This window comes from Sabethes cyaneus, chromosome 3 (genome assembly GCF_943734655.1).
Source record: "Sabethes cyaneus chromosome 3, idSabCyanKW18_F2, whole genome shotgun sequence".
Classification (NCBI taxonomy): domain Eukaryota; kingdom Metazoa; phylum Arthropoda; class Insecta; order Diptera; family Culicidae; genus Sabethes; species Sabethes cyaneus.
This window is the reverse complement of record NC_071355.1, coordinates 150875985-150895979: the sequence shown is the minus strand read 5'-3', so window position 1 is coordinate 150895979 and position 19995 is coordinate 150875985. Positions and strand designations below refer to the sequence as shown.

Sequence of the window (19995 nt, the reverse complement as noted above, 5' to 3'; positions counted from 1 at the left end):
TGTCCGTACCTGTTTTGCAGATTAACGATTGTGTATGAATATGTTTGCTATCTCTGAAAAACATTACGTTGTAAAAATTGTTCATAAGGGAGCACTTGCAGCTATCGTCAAAGTTTGGATGTTTTGAACTCTATCTATTATATCTACAACTGATGTGACTGTATGCTTCGAATTTCATACGCATATACGTTTACGCAAACCAAAACAAACGTAGACCACCAATACAACCGTTACAGCGGACACATTTCTGATCAATCGCAATTTCATTCACAGCAGTGGTCGTTTTTTCAGCGTGAAGGAAAACCTATCTATCCTACAGCCATCGTACCAAATTACTCGACGTTTCTCGTTTCTCCTGCTGCGACTGCGACAGAAACAAATTCTCTCTCTCTATTTATGCACTACCGTCTATCTCGTTCTAGCCAATTATCTTACCGTGGTCTCTTGCAGGCTGTACAGCAGTATTGAAGAAAAATGATCAATTTAGGATTTTACTAAACTGCGTTTTTCCGCACTTCCGACAAATAGTCGAATTAATTAACACTTGTCGCTTATGCACGTAGTCTTCCGAAATCACTTGCGAATATTTTCGCTGATCGCAACTATCATTTAAAGCCAATTCTAGTGATAGAAAAATACTTGACACATACCGGAGCCATTTCTCACCATGGCCATTTGCAAATATCGTTCTTATCGTTATGTGGCAGAACTTTTCACTCGTCCCAGTGAAAATGATACGGATAACATCAAATACAGAGCCGCATTGAGCAACTCTAGCTCACATTAGAGTGACTATATACAGAGTGACGGCATGGCATCTCAAAAGTATGCAATGCTCTAGCAATGCTTATTTTCTTTCTCTTTCCTGCATACGCGTTGGTTTGATCGTCTGCTCGATTGGAATGACACTGACAGATAATTATCATTCCAATTTTGACATTGTCGCTCTTTATATCCAGCTTTTTACGAGCCATAATGGCGGACGTGTTCGTAAAATCTGAACAGTATTTTTGACATTTCCCTAATAAATCGCACGTTTTCTTTCCGTACATTCCTTTAGTTTTACCGTGAACTTGCAACTAAGTGTAGATCGAGGTGTAGATCGTATGCAGAATTGGTGCTCCCGGAATTTTTTGACACTTAGTATCAACAAATGCAATGTGATAACCTTTCACCACAAACTATACAGACACCACGCGTAGAACAAAAAGCTCAAAATCTAAGGTACCAGATTCATTTGAAGTGAGTGAATCTCGTCCCTTACTTAGCTCACGTATTGTGTGGCTCTCAAGACTACCTTTCTCTCTTACTCTGCTAGAAATCTAAAAATTTACTCTCGATAAAACTAAGCAACCTGATAAAATTGTTTATGATTTTCTTCAGTTAATGTCTGCAAAGCTGATTCAATTATTTAGGAAATGAAAAGGTAAATAATTAATAATAAGTTTTTGAAGATAAACGTTTTTCTCGCTACTTTTTAGCTAGAGAAAACACGGTGTAGTGTTTCAAACAATATAATATCGCAGCAGTGAATCCTTAGCGATAAATTTCTATTATAGCAACACAAACATTTGGATTGCCAATTTTTTTCGTTTTACAACGACGTGGTTCGGCAATTGACAAAGCTTGATCGGACTGGACCAGGATATCTATCAGCGATAAAAAGATATCAGGACATGCAAAATGGCCTAACGAATAGTGTGGATTATGACGACACACAACCAAAAACTTGGATGGGACTATCATCATCGCAAATTTCTCTTTGTCCAACTACAGCAGTGGCTGAGCTTCGGTCCAATTTGATCGAGATCACAAAAAGGAGTAATAGATGTAACAAGAAGCTTTCTTGTTTATGATTTACGTTCGATTTTATACAGAATTTTTATGGTGCACCGCCTTGTTCTTTATTTCGTGCTAGCTGTTGTATCGAAACGCGGGCTGGAATTCCCCGTCAGAGAAATGTTCCCATTGCTGAGGTTATTCTAGCCGTGTGCCCACTTGTCGGGCTCGTTTGACTTCTTAGAAATCAGGTGCTGGGTTATTGCTAGCTTCCATGGGCACTCCCAGGTTGACTTCTGTTCCGCCTCCTTTTGCAACTTCGCCATTTAAGTGTTCACCGAAGAACTGCTGCCACTCGCAAGACCATCTCGCGCTTGTTTGTGATTAGATTCCCTCCCTCATCTCTATCATATGTCAGGTTTCATAAATATAAAGCTGTTGATATTCGTTTGGGTTTTGTGCGAGAAAAATTAGGAGGGAATTATTTTTGGGAACATATACACTGAATTTCTTCCGGTTTTCAAATTCCAATGGTGAAAATTTTTGGAGGGTGCCTGGTCCCCTCGGCACCCCCTCTAGCTACGCTAGGCTGACCAGACGTCCCGGATTGTGCGGGACTGTCCCGGATTTGGATGGCTTGTCCCGGATTACCAAGCGTCCCGGAAAATGTCCCGCATTGATTAATTTTTAAATCGTGCCAGTTGAATGCTGAAACGCTCAGAGGAACGCTACAAATGAGTTCTAAGAAGTTTTTAAGAAGTTCCCTATTTATGAATTATTGTTGAGACAAGTGCATTCAACTGAAAAATTTAAGTTATTTTGTAATGTTTGCCTCTAAATAACTTTGTTATACCGTGGACCGTCGTACATTTGAACGATTACTCAGCAAACTAACGCGGTTTGTTTTTCATTTGAACAATTGGCGACCTTAAACATGCTGCACTTGTATGAATTGGCCGCCCTGCTATTTGTTATTATTTTGGCGTTTTGATTTAGTTGGCAATTACAGACGGCGAATATTTCGTTCTCCCATCAAACTTTTATCAGAATCGTCGAGAAAACAAATATGGAGGACGCTAGATCAGTACAAACAAATTTTTACTAGACAAGTCGTGCAAATTAGCAGAATTCAAATCAAAAGTGTTGAGATTAAATACGGGCAAACGAACGGAGGTCCATGGTATACTATAGTAGAAACAATTTAGCAAATAAGTCATTCAATATGTCCTGCCATCGGTCGTCGTCGTCAGCATGATGTCGGGATGGTTCGTGCTGTTTTAAACAATCATCGCCATACAATTTGATCTTGAGCCTCTCGTCGCCAGCTTCCCAGGCGTCTTTCGACCTGGTCGAGCCATCTGGCACGTATGGTCCCCCTGTCACCCGGCATCCTTGTCCGGCTCATTGTAGCCTACCGACTTTCGTCAGATGTACGATGGGAATCTCCCCAAGCAATGCCTTATAATTTATATGCATACGCCACTCTTGGCTTTCACTTTGTACTCCACCGAATACGGTTTGCAGTCATGCCGCTCAGACACGGCAAGGGTGCGTATGTCTACCGTGAGCAGCATCACAGATTCAACTCCATAAAGAACTTCTGGTCTAATAAGAGTTTTGTACATTGTCAGTTTCGTAGCGTTTTGCAAAGAGCAAAATAAGCCCGCATTCCCGCGTGCATGCGGTGCTGGATCTTTTTTTACTAGTGTTGCCCACAGCCACCAGTTATGCCAAATATGCGAACTCACAACCACTTCCAGTTCGACGCCGGCTTGCCGGGTTACCGGCACACCATCCGTGGGATTCGCGCACTTGTCAGTTTGAGCCTTTTCTTTTCATGAATTTGAGCTCCGTTGCATTTATTTTTAGTCTAAACTCCTCGCTTTCAGTCTGGGGTAGATTGCCTCCGCCGTCCCGCATTCGTCCAAAAAAAATCTGGTCACTTTAAGCTACGCTAATGTTCCCTACCGACCTGGACGTTTATATCTCCGATGACAGTCCTGATGTCTCGTGGCGAATAACTTGTCACCTACAGCTGCACGTAGAAGCCTTCCTCCTCGTCATCAGATCTACCTCCGTCAGACAGTTGGAAGTATGCTACAATTACGAGACTGAATATGTGAAATCGAGCATCGAGATCTATGAAAGCAAGATAATCTATTTCGTGAGGGACTGATAACATCATACGAAAACAGTACTTAAAAATCATTTCTGTTTCAATTCCTTTAGTAAAGCAGGATTTCATTTTGAAAATCAGAACACCAAGACAACGCAAGCGAAAACAGGACATGTCCTGGAAAATCAGAACGTATGGTCACCCTACTTATTACCAAGATTAGGCCAAAAATCAAGAGTTAAAATTAGAATATTGGAAAGTTTAAAAAATGTTTTATTATCCATAATGAGAAAGTAGTTTAAAGTAGTAGTGCACAACATTCGAGCACTTCTCCTGTTGATGTGCGTTCAAATGACGTCCTTTTGTGCTGCGTATCTTGCCTAGAGCCTTTATCACTTGATATCTTCATCAATGGATGCAAACGTTCCTCTGCTAAAGGGACTCTTAAAGCATCAAAGGTGTGCGATAAAAGATCTTTATGATTCCTTGATTTCTTTCTTTAGATTCATGAAAATATAGAACTTTATGAAACAGTTTCACTTGGAACTCTACACATTTTATACCCATTATAGTTACTTATTACTCGGAACATTGGTCTCTACGGAAGCAATCAACTCAAAATGTTTCACTTCGCCTATAATTTTTGAAGGAGTTCAGCAATGATGAGCATTATATCCAATTTTTACAAAATATAAAAATGGAAAGAGAAATGCATTAAGCATCTCTTAGCATTTCCATTACTATTGATTGCTGTTTCAGGTTGGTAAGGCAAAATATTTTTATTTTGCACGGTTACCAAAAATGTTTGTTTGGCGTTGCTATATAACATATCGATGAACTAACTCTCAATTAAATAGTGAGAAAAATGAGTGCTTGTGAAGGGACCGTGAGTGACTTTCTCACGTCCCTTCTGGTACCTGGAAAAATCGTTCGCGTGCTGTCTGTATAGTTTGTGCTTTCACCGTAGACAGAAAGCGATCATGTTTACTTATACAATTGGGTATTTTAATTTTCCCAAAAAAGTTGCTTTTTACCTCATTTGATAGCCCGTCGTTTTCTGAATCTAACAGTTTTTTTTATATCAATTGAGTCAATATTTGATGAAAAAATTAATAAAAATCAAAAATAGAATGATTTGCTGTTTGACAGATATCAACCAAGCCGGTTGATTGAAATGATGTCAGAAGTTCTCCTCCTCTCTTTCATCTTTCTGATAGAGCTTTTCATTTTGACCGAGCTTTTGACAGCTCCCATATGAAACTTGTATCGTCTGATGACCATAGTTTATCTATCCATTGTGTTGTCGAAGGCGAGCTGAGAAGAAAAATGGTTTACTAATAAGCTATCGTCTAATCCCAAAAAAATTTTTGAAATGAAACAAATGCTTTTTTTATTACTTTCACTCGTCAAATTTGGAAAAGTCTTCATGTGACTTTACAGTGACATCATATCTTATCATAATATGCGAGAATTTAAATACCGCTAAAATACCCAATTGCTGGACACAGACTTCAACGGGTCTACCAAATTAGAGACTTGGAGACTTGGGAGTTACTCTTGACTGTGAGTTGACCTTCAAACCTCACTACAACGACATTCTGACGAAAGCCAACAGACAACTTGGTTTTATATTCAAAATCTCTGAAGATTTTCGCGACCCGCGGTGCCTACGGGCCTTGTATTGTGCACTAGTCCGCTCAGTTCTTGAGTTTAGTAGTGTGGTATGGTGTCCATACCAAGCGTGTTGGATTGCTACATTCGAGCGAGTACAAAAAAGGTTTGTTCGCTACGCACTTCGTTTGCTACCATGGCGTGATGCTACGAACTTGCCTTCCTACACTGATCGCTGTCGGCTACTTGGAATTGATACCCTAGAACGGAGAAGATTCATCGCACAAGCTTTCTTTGCTGCTAAGTAAAGTGACCAGATTTTTTTTGGATAAATGCGGGACATATTAAATGGCTTATTTGCTAAATCTGTTGGGTAGTAAAGATGGGATCATTTAGAAATAAGACACTTCATTTTGGCGATAGCGGCGTTCCCAGCGGCCGTGGATGCTAACTTTTGGTAGCGTTATGTTATTTGTAAACAGTTCGGCTCGGTATATTTTTTTCGCAGTTTAAAGGTAACGTAGTTTCGAGATATTCATCATGCAGGAGGAGAACTGTGTAGTAACTGTGGGCGGTCACCTGCCGAATCCATCAGCGTCGGCTCGGGAGCTGGCGGCACTGACGGATTGTTCTAAAAGAGCTGTGGTGTGAGTAATTGAGGGTTGCAAGGAAACTCTCAGGGCTGTCCATAAGGCGCAGGTCAGACATTGGAGTTGAACTCTTGATCGTCAACTGCGGTTGAGGGTCATTTGGCAAGTCAAGGCTGATCTCAGCATCACAGATTGTGCTTTGGCGACAAAAACTGAATACTGACCGCTGTACGGCGAATCCGTCTCGGAATGGCTACAAGTGTTACCGAGGAAGCGGGGAGCCCAATAAAAGCCTCAAACAATAAACAAAGGCTAGAATCCGGTCTCGTGGGATGCGGCCGGGTGGTGACGAAACGCGATGCATGTGTTCATGCTCAGGTCCGCGGTAGGGTTTGTGGTAGATTCGAGATTGGTTTTGGGGATGGGTTCATGATAAAAGGTCATGACTTGGCAAGGGATCTGTTTCACTGACATTCGTGTGAAAACCAGTATTTTGTGACGGACAAGAATTCGGAGATACACAGGGTTAGGTGCCTCACCAGGCGGATTTTGCCATTCATTAAGTCCCATGACAGCCTACCGCAGTATTAGCTTGCATGCTACAATGGACCATGGACTTCTGTTTATCTCAAAAGAGCCGAGTGCACCAAATTATCCCTGGGTTCTTCCAATATTCAAATACTGGGGGATAAAGAAGCGAAAGCTGAAGATGAACAGAACAGTCACCAGACATTGGACAGATGAGGAGTTCGAAGTGCCGGCTGGCCGTGGCCGTGATTGGAAGGGGTGTGCACTGGCTAACGACCGTTGTCAACAGTAGGTTTGTTCATGCAATGTTACTTAATTTTCTATGTTGCATCCTTGGAAACTGTTTCGATTAAAAAATTAATCAATGCGGGACATTTTCCGGGACGCTTAGTAATCCGGGACAAGCCATCCAATTCCGGGACTGTCCCGCATAATCCGGGACGTCTGGTCAGCCTATGCTAAGATCATCACTTCGGAAGTCGATTCGCCTGAACTACTCCGGCAGTTTTACTTCTATGCTCCAGAGAGAGTTATACGTCAACGCAACTTTTTACACCTCGCCACTCGTAATCGACAATACGGACAAAATGAGCCAATCCGTGCCATTGCCAGTGCATTCAATCTCGCTTACATCATTTTTGACTTTAACGTTCCATTGCATGTTTTTATGAGAAGACTATCATGATCCTGTGTTCGTTTTATTTTTCATTAAGACAATTTTTTGTCAGATGAATTTTATTCAATAAATAATAATTATTATTATTTACGATGAATGAAACACATTTTATTTCGCATTTCAAATGTTTCCTTTAAATAGATTCGAACCTGGGTGCTTGTATCCCTGCATCATTCATTTGCTGGCACTTTTGATATCTCAACCACAGCTGCTGTAGATGAGTGGGTTGTAATTAGTCGTACTAAAATCGTCGTTCATAGTTCATTTTAGAGTTCAATTGGTTGAAAAAAGACGGCAGCAGTTAGATGAAACAGAGCATAAGTACAGTGGAGCCCCGTTCGTTTGAACGATTCCTCATGCAAACTAACGGGGTTACTTTTTAATTTGAACAACTGGCCACCCTAAATATGCTGCAACTCGTATGAATTGGCCGCCCTGCTCTTTGTTATTGTTTTGGTGGTTTGATTCAGTTGGCAGTGGCAAGCATCGAATATTTCATTCTCCGATCGAATTTTTATCGCAATCGTTGGGAAACGGAATGTGAAACTGATTAAACACGCTAGATCAGTACAAACAAATCGTGTTTATGTGCATTGTCTGCAAGAGCAAATGATGCCATGTTCAGAATGACATTTGAACCATTTTTAATTTGCACGTCGTGCAAACCAACGGGGTTCAAACTAAAAAGTGTTCAGATTAAAAACGGTCAAACGAACGGGGGTCCACGGTAGTGGCCGTAAATAAGCAAAAACGAAGTCAGGTATAAGCATTTTATTAACATTTACGGTACGTTTTAAAGATTTGTCCTAAAGCTTGTAAGCAACATATTGTAACATTATATCCAGCTTTCCACGAGCGATAATGGCGGATATTGAGCACAAGTGGGCACAATCTTTTGACAATCATTGGAGGAGCGTCGAGTTCGCCCTGACGGAGTTACTATGGATACATTCATGATTGTTTGTTGTTCGAATGTAAAGCCTAGTATCGACCTGAAAAGAAATGGGCAAAAAGATAGGCCAAGAAATGCTAAAGAAAAGATTTTCCGTTCGCGATTTCTTTACCAGTATGCACCTCACAAGAAATATTGTTTTACTTTCAGATGGCGCAGTTTTACATGCAAGTGAATTGAAACGTCACTTTTCCGTACGGAATAATATCCGGCGCAATTATTACCACAAGAAAAAATGACAGATAATTGCTTGCCTTGCAGTTGTCAAAATTTCTTCGATAAATAGCAGGATTTTTTCTTGAGCTGTTTTCTTTTCAGCTGGATACTAGGCTTAAAAATGTAAACATTGTTCAATTTTGCAGATCAGCTAAAGAGGAACATAATTGAACGGATAAGTTTTATGGATTGTGGCTTTACAGTTTTCGCAAATTTCAGGGAGAATGTCCAAATACGCAACGGAAAGTTTCTTATGAAGTCGAGACGCTGTTCGAGAGCAAACTTGACAACGGCTCGACCAACATGAAGTTAATGTTTGCGTTAATCAAGGGGTCGGTCACTCGGCACAGCCGTTTTTATGTTAGGCGACTTGAAACGAGGCGAACTGTGCCGATGCTGTACCGAAAGTGCCGAACTGCAAGATTTGTTAAATTCGTTAAAATCTGATAGATCTGGCAACCGTGCGAGATGATTTTGACAACTGGCAGTGCTCCCATTTCATATGTAAAATTGAACCGGAGGTGTGTAAAGCCCTATAAATGTTATTTTTATAAGGCGTTAGAGGTGTGCCGTTTGATATCTCTGCAGTGCCGGGGCACTATGTGCTGAGTGTCCGACCCCTTGGCGTTAATGTGTAATGTTTCGAATGTTTAATTCGCACGATTGTGAAAAAGTATTCTGAGCCAGTGCCTTCAGTAAATTATGGCCGCAAACCACTATAGATCATTTTGCGATGACGTCATTTTTCCGTCAAATGACACCACTTGGTGGTTTGTTTACATATTTTTTGTCACATCCAGCAGTTTCGATTTGAAATTTCGTGAAGGATTACTGCATAAGTTTTTGTAAAATGCATGTACGGCACTTTATCTTAAATAAAAACTATAAATTTTTATCATTATCTGCCGGACAAAGATAGAAAACTCAATTCAAAATTTAACTCCATGTAAACAAACCACCAAGTGCTGTCAAAAAAGTGTGGTTAGGAGCTCCCGTGTAATGATCTATAAAAGTTTGAATCCGCTTAGTTATGTTCCACTTCAGCAGATCTGCAAAGTTAAACAATGTTTACATTTTTACACTCGTACAACAAACAATCATGAATGTATCCATAGCACCCCATCGACATCTCTATAACGAGCTGCAGTAAACGTCAGCGACGACATGTCGTGGGCTCAAAATTTGACAGCGGGCCCAAATCAGACTGCTGGCAGTTGAGTGAAACGCAGTGCTGACATGCTATATCATTTTCGCACACACGAGATGTTGGCAGCGAAAACATGGTTGCCTGCCGATGGGGTGATCCATAGTAACTCCGTCAGAGGGCGAACTCGACGCTCCTCCAACCAAGGGCATGGTGTGTTGCTATCTCTTTCTCATGTAGGAGTGAAGAGAGCAACTTTCAAATGGTCCTCGGTAAAGGGGAATTCCCAGCAAATTTTTTGGTTCCTGTCAAAATTAACATTTTGGTACCTATGCGTGGGACATCGAAAATGTATGAATTTGACAGCCACTTCACCCCGTAGCCTCCAACCCGCTTAGGAAAAATTCGGATGCCCGGCAGAAATCGAACAGAATCAATATGGCGCCGGCAAAATTTGACATTCAGAACCGGTTCGTCTTCTTCGTTTTTCGCTCGATTTTCTGTATGTCAAAAATGACATTTTAAAACGGGAGATACGTGTTTCTCACGATGCTGCCTAATGTTGCAGTTCTGCATTACAGGTAAGAAAATAATATTCAACGTGTTTCTGAGGGATTTAGTTTCTGTTTTTAAAGCCTCACGAAACGTTTTAAATGGTCGATTCCAATAACGTGCGTGCTCCGTGCATTCTTTTTGTTTTCAGACCAAAGGTCCCGCTCATCTGGTTTCAGCTTCTGAAATGCACCGAAAACTAACAAAAATAAGCTGAACGTAAGAATGAACAATAAAGTAGTGTAAAATGCGCAAATGTATCTATGTATTGTATTGTATTGTATTTATTATTGATGACAGCTTTTTTTAATCAAAAAGTTACGCAAAAAACACAAACCGGTTGAATCGGTTTCGGTATCGGTTCTGTCCGTCATGGCTGGCAGAAATCGAACAAAAATCTGGCTGACAAAACCGTCAGGCGAAATTTCTGCCAGAATCGGTTGTTGCATTTCTGCTAGTTTTCACGGGTGACGGCGGCCAGAAATCCGGCAGAATGCCTGGCAGAAAAAGTTTTTCGCTGCCAGATTTTTGTTCGATTTCTGCTGGACGCGCCTATAGGCTTATAAGCGGGAATGAATGTCAATAGATTGTGCCCACTTGTGCTCAATATCCGCTATTATCGCTCGTGGAAAGCTGGATACGCAAATAGTGTTTTGACGTAGGACTACGTCTTACGGCGGGTTTTGAGATAGGGTGTCATTCCAAAAAATCGAAAAAGGCGAGCGTCACGAAAAATGAAAGGTTTTGAGCGCTAATAGCTCAGCGGTCTTCCGATCGATTTTCAATATTCTTACACCAATCGATCCGAAAATCTTCTAGGAATTGACCCAAATGAAGAAAAGTATGGACTCTTGATGTTGAACTATTGAAAAATTGAAAATAATGAACCTATGTTTTACCAGAATTCTCGCTTCGTGATTGGTTGGAAGATTCTTTGCGATGATCTAAACCTATACCAATTTGATATCTGTGCTTGGGAAGTAAGCTAAAACAAGTGACAAAGTTACTCCATTTCAACAAGATTTCTTAACACCGCGGTTAAACTTAGACCATTTTGATGTCCTTGCTTGGGAAGTACGCCAGAAAGAGTGACAAAGCTCCCTCGTACCAACAAATTTCTTATGAACGCGATTAAACCTAGTCCAATTTGATGTCTGTGTTAGGGAAGTGTGCCAGAAAATATGACACTGTTCGTTGTCCCAACAGATCGCAAATTCTTTACTGCAAGACGATTAAACCTCGGCGAATTTGATATCTGTGTTGGAAAAATGTGCTACAGCTGTAGTGTTCGGTTATAATACGACTCTGTATGAATACGCATGCTTTCCGTTTCATTAGAAGTGTAGTGAAAAGATGTGCTGTTGATAAAATAGGATTGAATTGGTAAAATCCCTTCAACGTGGGGAATCATGGGTAATAAAAACAATCTTTACCCAGTAAACCATTTGGTTTGTATATCTCGATTACAACTGAGGTATACGAAATCATATCTGAACGAAAAAGTTATATTTCACGCCATATAAGAGCATATATGTACCAAAGTGGAGGCGATATACGTGCGAAAATTTTGACAGCTATTTGTAATTCTATTTTGCGCAGTTTTTATAACACGCAACTAAATACTCCTGAATATATGATATAGATATAATCAAATATTGTAATTGTCTATCCTGCTTTATAATTCACAGTCATGAATTGTATATGAAGACACGCACGACTGCAAAACAACTTATTGTTCACTTCGATTTGACATACTCTAATCATTATACAACTCCAATATGAAATTGACATGAAAACGATTTAATGTGAACTTTCTATTACGATTTTGTGTTATCTGGGTAATTTCAGTAAGGTAGCAGGAAAGCAATAGTTTGTGTTCTTGATTTTGTTAAATTGTTGTCAAATGCACTATCTTTTGAGAATTGAACGTATGCAATGTTATCCCGCATTTTGCACCTTACTGGACACCGCAGTCTAAAAGTGCGACTGGCACAAAAAGTGCGACAATGGGAATGCTGTGAGTGAGAAAGAGAAAGAGTGACAACTGCAATGTTGCTGTTTTGTTTCGTCATATACATTGGCATTAGAGAAAATAATCTGGATTAATCCAACTACAGCTGCAAAGCACAATACTACTTTGATAAATATCACATACAATGCATGTAGCATGTATATATGTTGCATATAGCATGTATACATGAAGAATCGAATGATTACAAGCATGAACACATGCTACTATCAGTACAAAGAGACTTACGTAGTCCTGCGTCACCTATATATGCTGTCGTGTCTTGTACACAACCCCTCTGATGTTTAATAATGCCAATTTACGATAATGCTTAAACGCATTAGCAATGTTTATACAAAAGTTTTAACCATGCTGTCTGCTATTAGCGATACCGAGCTACAGCCAATATGGGGTTATGCGTTAATGCTTGTGGTTACTTGGGAATCTGGCTCTCAGTCTCTGATTTCTTGCCACTACGATTCTGTTCAAGCCGTATCTCCTCGTCTAATGGCTTTAGCAGGTAGACTTTATCTTTGTCCTGAAACTCTGATCTTTATAGAGCTTGCTAAGCCCAGTGCAAAAGGCTACAAAAACTTATCGTTTATCACTCAAACGTATGTTTTTTTTACCGGGGTATAACTGGGGGAAAACAAAAACAAACGTGTAAAATCAATGTAAAATCTAACAACAGCAACAACAAATCGCGCGTCGATGTGTGCGTACGGTAAACGTCAGCAAGCTCAATTATTGCTTCACTGTTAAAATTAGTCATCACAATACCTTATGGCTCCTCAGCTGGTTCAGTATGAGCAAAATTTCTACCAGTTCAGACGCCATTTGAAGAACGCCCACAAGATAATCTTCAATATGCAAATGAAAGCCTTCGGCTTGTTTGGTTTTTACTGAAATCAATGAATCATGTTATATATAATTGAATAACTTATTGTACATCCGAAACATACTTCCTAAAATTTCTACTGCTGCACCACTGCTCACAAGAACCTCCTTTTCTAAGTAGACTGTAGGTTAGAAAGTGCCAGTGATCGTTGTATCGGTAGTACTGCACTGTCGGAATCAGAGCGGCTAAACCTGGGTAAGACCAAAAAGAATGCACGGAGCACGCACGTTATTGGAATCAACCATTTAAAATGTTTCGTGAGGAATTTTATTTTCTTACCTGTAATGCAGAACTGCAACATTAGGCAGCATCGTGTGCAGCATGTATCTCCTAAGCACGATAAGTTTTTGTAGCTTTTTGCACCTGGCTTAGCAAGCTTTATCCCGCTTAGGCGTGTCCGGCAGAAATCGAACAAAAATCTGGCAGCGAAAAACTTTTTCTGCCAGACATTCTGCCCGATTTCTGGCCGCCGTCACCCGTGAAAACTAGCAGAAATGCCACATCCGATACGGGCAGAAATTTTCGCCCGGTTTTTCTGCCGGATTTTTGTTCGATTTTTGCCAGAGGTTTCGAATAAAAACCGGTTTTGCACCGATTCAGCTTTCCCTCCTTTTTTGGAGGGTAGCAGCAGTGGACTGTAGTAGCAAGAAGCGTGCAATAAACAGGTTAACAATTAAATTATACCTGCTTTATTATGTTCCATATTATTCTCTTACCTTTTGCCCGAAACTGCAAAACTACCCAGGTAACCAATAAGCATTAAAATAAGCAGTAATTCAGTCGTTTATTAGCATCCCTGGCGTTTTATACTGCAGGTTGTTGTTTATCAGCTTTTTGACTGCATAACTGTTGTAAATTGGCATCCACAATTCTATTTAAAGTCTTCTTGTTGGTAACTAGCTGCACATAAGCATTGTCAGCACTATAAGAGGGCTAGCAGTAAAGTAGCCGCATATTTTGCCAAAATAGCATTTAAGTAGCGTTTAAGGCAACTTAAATGCTTATTGGCTTGCTTTTAAATTGCATTGGAAATGCTTATTGGTTACGTGGGTATGATGAACCACTTTTCTTCAGCCTCAAAGTGTCACATTTGACATAAAGAGAATTGGGTCCTAAAATTTATGATAAAAAGATGATTTTTTTAGAAGGAACGATAAAGCTTCCCATTATGACTACCAGAGTATAGTTTTTTCTTTTTTAAAAAGATGCAGAGCACTAAAAAATTAAAAAACAAAAATATTGTAATTTATTCTCCCTTGACATTAGAGATCTTCCTTGACATAACGAAAATAACACGTTTCTGGCAACAATGATAACTTTTTCTCACTGGCAACTCTGGTTTGACATTAGAGCAGCTGATCGTTTTGACAGTTACAGCCAAAGTAAATTGATATACCAGGTATGTGACTATCGAGGGTTGCATTAGTGTGTGTAGAAAGAAGAAGACATAGTTCTGAAATATGGTGGAACTTGCATGAAAATTAAAACTAAATTAATTGTAATTAATGAATGCAGCTATATTATTCCAGAGAAATATTTGAACATTTACAATGAAATGTAAGGAATATATTTTAAAGTCATTTGCACTTGTAGCCTTCTTTAATTATACGTAAAAAATTTGAGAACATGGATGACTAACTATTTCGATGTGCAATTGAAAAATGAATTAATGTTTCTAATACTTCACGATCAATACGGTATACGGTTGCTTTAATTAAAACACGTTCCGTCCAACATTTTGCATGCATGATGCTCTTGAATATCTGCCTCTGATGTCTTCTTTTAAAAACCCGAATTAATCCACCTAGCGGCGTGACCTAGCCTTTCTACTGCCACAATAATCACTATTTAATTTCTCAGGAACATCTCTAATTAACTTGACTATATTTTGAAATATCCGTTCTGTATTCCTCAAAATTCTTATTTGCCAGTCAAATTCACAACGTATTGCGTAAGTATAATCAATATATATAGAATGCCAGTGTCGCTGGTGTTTCATGGATATTTGGGTGGCAAACATGTTGCTGGTTCGTGTCTTGGATACGGGAACTACAGTCAACTTTCGCTAATTGCACTAAACTCTTAGCCCATTTAGTGAAAGACTTTCGTTAATTGGGCTGAGACGTCAAAACCGAGGGATATATCGATTGTTTTTGTCGAAATCGTCGCAGAAAGGTTTATACAAGTATACACTTATATTAAATACGGAATCAGTAGATTAGTGGAAACTAATCTTTTCGTTGTTGAAATTTATTTCTAGATTATTTAACAAATAAATAGTAGAATTTCATGCGACAATGTTAATATATATTGGCATTTTTAACTGTTTCACCGTGATTCTAAAAATGGCAGGGTCAAGTTCATAATTGATCGGAAAACGATGTGATACAATTGTATTCCATTTAATTAATTTTAATATTTTCTATATAAAACATTTTCCACACTTGAATCAACTATATTCAAGAGCCCCTCAGAAGAAAAAATACGCTGTCAGAAATGACGTTTGACTTCGTTTTAGATGGGCTATAGCCCAATTAACGGGAGCCCGATTAAAACGTAGCCCACTTAAAGATAGCCCAACGAACGAAAGTTGACTGTACATTGTCAAATTGCCCAATAGAAAATTTTCCTGCCGACGAAATACCCCAAAACGACCAAATCGGGTGATTTATCCTACGTGATTTACGGAAAAGCAGAAGGATTTTTTATTGGGTTGCCTTTTTAGTTTGACAATCAGATTCCCGTTTCGAATCGATCACTCACACATATGCGCATACAGTGTAAATACGTAATTTTCAAATGTGTGATGTTTACCACGAGCACTGCAGCGACACTGGCATTCTATATATATTGATTCAACTATTGCGTACAATAATTATATTTTCTTTCCTTGGGTGCAGAAATACTTGTAAGCGTCATTTATGTTACTTGATGAACATATTATTTAGTTTTATAACATTTACGTGATTTATAGAAACATAATGTAAACACAAAAGATAATTTTTGCAGACTTGAATGAATATATATATATATATATAGACAGCCTTAACATTCAGGCCTTAGAGCCACATACGAAACTTGTTTTGAATTGACAATATGAAATATGTGTTCATAGCAGATTTTTTGATATTTTGATATTAATACCATGCGCTCAAAAGTTAGCATCTTTGGAAAACAAGAGTTCAGAAAAATTATTATCATATTTCGATTTTGAAGAAAAAGGATATCTACAACAAAATGGTTGATCTCAAAATTTTACTATTAGTTTGCTTGGCTTCAATTTTGCAATATATCTGAATTAGAAAAAATAACTGAATAGAGCATTAGATATAAAAAAAAGAGAAATGGAAATATTTCTTAGCTGACGCTCCTTCAGATAATTATTTTTGCATGAAAATCAAAACTTAAGCTTCTTTTGAATGTACTTTCATGAAAAGATAGTCATTAGCTTGATCGCATCGTTTGTACAATGTATCCCGTTAGAGGGTTAGGAAAACAAGATGAGGTCGAATAGTGCAAAAGCTGTGCCATAAACATGCTTGAGAATGGGAAATATGATCGATGTGATTTCCAGTGCTTGTCAATTCGATTTATTTATTGAAATATGATGCATGACATAAGATTTCTGTCTTTTAAAGTGTCACTAACGAAAACAAATCGTACAAAATTACTACCGTACAATGTTTTGCTCCTATTTTTATATAAAATTTCTAAGCTCTAGTATTTATTGATTGGAAACAGCATCTATTGATGCGCAAAAATTGTTTGCAATTTATATAAGTTTATCTGGAAAAATCAATCCATTAGTATATTAAATCCTATACACCACTATATCTAAATGCTTAAATTAATGCTTTTCTTCGCTTTTTGCTTTTCTTGTCTAATTGCGAGTTACAGCAAGTGAAGAAAATTTATTTATTTATTATTTATTTATTAAAATGACAATCGAAATCTTAAATTAAAGAAAAGAAAAAACTTTCCGATTGAATCCCACTACAGTGGGATTTCGAATTTGGCAATGTTCGATTTTGGCAACAAAAGTATCCGTTTTTGGCAACACAAAATATTTTACTTCCAAAAGTATGCTTAAATATCGAAACGTGCCGCTCGAGCCAAAAATGCTGATGCTTAAATATCAGTCAGTTTCCGCATTACTTTAAATGACGAAAAAATATTGCCCTAAGTGTGTACATGAAAAAAAGTTTGCGATCATAGAATGTTTCGAACAATAATATTTTTATTGCCGTAGGATTATGTCTTACCGTAGGTCACCAAAAACTTACTTACACCGCATGGATAGGTCTTGGCGGATTTTGTGAAAAAGGTTGCAATCGTTGATTAATAACATTTAGTTAATTTCCAATGCATTTACATTCAATTTTGTCATATCAAAAAGGGTCTCGATTTTGGCACGGTTTCGATTTTAGCAACATAGGCGACACGCATTTGTTGCCAAATTCGAAATCCTACTGTATTTAATATTTATTTGCGACAGATGCATAGTTCGCCTACAACGTGCAGGCTTCATCAGTGTCTTATTTCGAAGTGTATACGTATCTGTCGCGAATAAATTTTAAATATTGGAATTCAGTCGGAAAAAGTTTTTTCTTTTCTTTAATTTCAGAGTTCGTATTCCACATTCCACTAAGAGGCTTCGAAAACTTCAGACAATTGACATGTTTCACACTCTCCTTGAATTTCAATGCAAATTTCAAAATTGCAAATCGTCATCACAAACACACATATACATACATACACACATACATATACACATACATACATACATACATACATACATACATACATACATACATACATACATACATACATACATACACACATACATCACACACATTGAATACAATCAACATTTGATTGAAATGTTTTGGTTTTATACGTTTTAACGGTTTAATATACGGTGCTTAAGTGTTAAAGTTTGAATAACTTTTGAATGAACCGTCCGATTTTCAATAACTCGGTTTCGTTTGATAGATCTCAACAGTAATTTTCAAATGATAATAAATCTGGTGATGCTTTACATTGAATTAATGCTTATATGTTACAAAAATATGTTTTAAATACAATTTTTTCACATTTCTTTATGTAACTTTCAAACTACAAGTCCAATCGTCATGAAATTCTGAAGTTAAGGGTTTGCAAGGCTCCTCTTTCATATGCAATCAATTTGGTTCAAATCGGTTGAAGGACTTATGAGATAATGAAGCCCCATATTTTTCGTATTTTTATACATAACTTTTGAACTAAAAGTCCGATCAGTATGAAATTCAATAGCGACCTATGGGACACCTAGACCTTTCATTTGACACTAAGATCATAAAAATCGGTACAGCCATCTCCGAGAAAAGTGAGTGAGATTGAAAAGCGTCACATACACACACACACATACACACACACACACATACATACACACACACAGAAAATGCTCAGTTTTCGAAACGAAGTCGAATGGTATATGACATTCGGCCCGCAGGACCTTCTTTCCATTTCCGGTTTTTCGAGTGATTTCTATACCTTTATACTATATATTTATATAGTAGAAAGGCAAAAATAGTTTTATTCGAATAGATGCTTGTGCTACTGCTTGAAAATCCTTAAGTTGAAGTCACTGTTCCAAGATGATACCTTTTTATCATAAATTTGCCCGCTCACATTGTTTGATATATATGCTCTTGTCTCAACACTACGTAGAAAACCTTAAAAAGTAATCTTAGATTGCTACAAAACAGTCTTAGATGATAATTAACACTTTAAAAGCTTATCAGAAATCAGACGAAAAATATTGCGGGCGGATTACAATGTTGCTCATGCTGCTTATTGAACAATCATGTCCGAGCATTTTAAAGAATTTCTTTTTTGTTTTACTACTTGTAGGAAAGCGGTATAAGGACATTTCTTTGAGACATCTTGATACCGCTTTGACGAAAAAATTTCCGCTTGCGATTTGGAATGTTGCACTTCATTGTATTCATGAAAATACATACTAGAAATAATGTTCTAAGCATAAACATAAAAGCTGTAAGAAAAAAAAGACAAATCTTGCGTATCCAACGATCTTTTTAAAAAATTAACTAATTTTCCATACAAAATGCTCGAATTCTCAGAACTAGTGTAGATGTGTTAGTGCAAAGTGTATATGACAGCTCGCATTGTCATATACCTGGTATATATCAATTTACTTTGAGTTACAGCTTCGCAGTTGTCTCTTGTGCTTGTCTGCGTTTTGCTGGTCGTGAGGAAGTGGAACATCAAATTTGTATTAGTTATCGGATAAAAGTTTTGATTCGGGCAATGTATTCCAATCCATCGATTCACGGTGCTAGACTTTGTCCAAATCTAGTTTGCGCTAAGAATGACTAAACGATGTCAAACTGATGGCCAACAGTATAATCTCGGTACAATCGACCCCGCAGAACAGTATGAAAAAAAAAAAACGCCAACCGAAACTGGCACCGTATTATCAATCAGATTGGTATGTTCTGCTACTCCGATGTGAATCAGCAGTAGGGCGAACGGCAGACCAAAAATTTCTGTGCGTTTCTAACCAAACACGGTCGCATCTCGATGGCGGGTGTTGCATCCGAAAACTGAAGCCATCCACGCTGTGACCAAGTGCAGTCACTACGCTTATTGCTGATTTTGACAAAGGCCTTAATTAAACTGAGATGACCGGAACCGGAAAATGAGCTGTAAACTCAGAAAATGTTTTAGGTCGCGATTGCCAAGCCATTTCCTGACTTTTCAACTTTTGACTTGTTGACACACTATCAGCTATCACATGAGCGTGAAGGTAAACAAAAAGTTTTCCGTGACATTTCAAGACATACTATGGTTTCTTTTTATAATTCGTGTTGTCTAGACACCGCTTGACACAACCATGCACAACTATAGTTTGTCTATATAAGGT

At 38.3% G+C, this 19995-nt stretch overlaps 1 protein-coding gene across 1 annotated transcript in view; it reads right to left on the bottom strand.

Moving 5' to 3' along the window:
* The window catches only part of LOC128744748 (protein Gawky-like), a 40794-nt gene extending 40134 nt beyond the window's left edge, over positions 1–660 (bottom strand). The window contains exon 1 of the mRNA XM_053841962.1: positions 436–660. The gene's annotated coding sequence lies outside the window, so the exon portion shown is untranslated. The remainder of the gene's footprint in view (positions 1–435) is intronic.
* Positions 661–19995: the final 19335 nt, after the last annotated feature.